The sequence below is a fragment of the Cyprinodon variegatus genome, unplaced genomic scaffold (genome assembly GCF_000732505.1).
Source record: "Cyprinodon variegatus isolate N-32 unplaced genomic scaffold, C_variegatus-1.0 Scaffold1257, whole genome shotgun sequence".
Classification (NCBI taxonomy): domain Eukaryota; kingdom Metazoa; phylum Chordata; class Actinopteri; order Cyprinodontiformes; family Cyprinodontidae; genus Cyprinodon; species Cyprinodon variegatus.
In genome coordinates this window covers 50581-52135 of record NW_015151710.1, presented here as the reverse complement: position 1 = coordinate 52135, position 1555 = coordinate 50581, and positions in this window count along the sequence as shown.

Here is a 1555-nt window from a genome sequence, read left to right as displayed (position 1 = left end):
AGAGGGTCTAGTTGTGCACTGACAGCTGGCAAGATGGCTTTTAGCAGTAGCTTCTCCAGGCCTTTCATTATTATGGAGGTGAGGGCCACTGGGCGGTAGTGGTTAAGTTCTGTGGGCCTCTGCCTCTTTGGTACCGGGATTATTGTAGATTTTTTTTCCAGATGGTTGGTATTGTGGTGGTGAAGAAGACCTCTTTGAAAAGGGAGTGAATGACAGGGGCAAGTGCCTGGGCACAGCTCTTCAGCACCTTTGCAGAGATGAGATCTTGACCTGGGGCCTTACCCAGCTTGCACCTGCTGAGCTGAAGCCTCATGTCCTCTACCGTGAATGGGACTTGCTCATCCTGCTCCCCAAATGGAAGTGCTTGTAGGAGTCTCTCACACTCGTTTGAATAATCCACCGTGTCAAAACGAGCATAAAAGTCATTCAGTTCCCCAACAAACTGTAAAAACGGTTTCCTAGAATTTTGCTTCAGAGTGCGCAGGTCTACATTAAACCAAGGATCCAGCTTTCTATTTTAAGGTAGTTTTTTTTTTTAAGGGTCTAAGGCAGTACGCAGAGAACTAGCTACCCCATCAACAAAATTATCAACCTGTGATGGGGAATAAACTAATCTTTTGCACTCTGCAGCACTGCTCAGTGACACAGAGCATAGAGAATGTGAAACAGATTCTTTAAAATTTATAGCTTCACTAACTGATAATGATCTGCTAAAGTGAAGCCTTATTGGGGGGGGGGGACTCTGTTAAAGTAATCCTGAAGGTTATTAAAAGTGGTCAGAGAGGACAGGGTTGTGAGGAAGTACTATTTCTTCACATTCTGAACAAAGCCAATAGCATCTAAGATATCATTAAAGGCTGCTCTTAAGCTATCACCTTCAATGTCAGCATTGATGTTAAAATCCCCCACTATGATAACCCTGTCAGTATTCAACACCAAATCAGAGAAGAACAAAGAAAACTCATCTAAAAAAATCAGAGTAACGACCTGTTGGATGATACAAATTCACAGAAAGAAGATGTTTTCTTGCTTTACAATTTGGATGAAGGAAACTAAGGGTTAAATGTTCAAAAGAGTTATAATTATTAACTGCCTTTGAGTAATCAGTAAGTCAGGTTTTAAATATTGGTGCTACTCCTCCTCCTCGCCCAGAACTTCAGGGTATGTGAACATTTAAAAAACTAGAAGGAGTTGGCTCATTTATGCTTACATAATCTTCTTGCTGCGGTCAAGTTTATGCAAGGCAACATAAATCAACATGATTATCACAAATCAAGTAATTAATTAGTAGACTTTTGGAGGAAAGATATCTTATGTTAAATAGACCACATCTAATCATTTAACTTTTCCCTAATTGTAGTTATTATCATTTTAATTAGATTATTAGGATTTTGGGAATCTTTGCTAATTTATTAGATTTTGGTCATGGGCAAGACACTATCTGGATGGAGTAATGAGTGGGTAACAGCAGAGAAGATGCAGAGACGTGTGTTAAACTACAACTCTGCTTCCTGGTCTGCACCCTAGATGGTCAGGGTTTTGGAGGACTAATAAA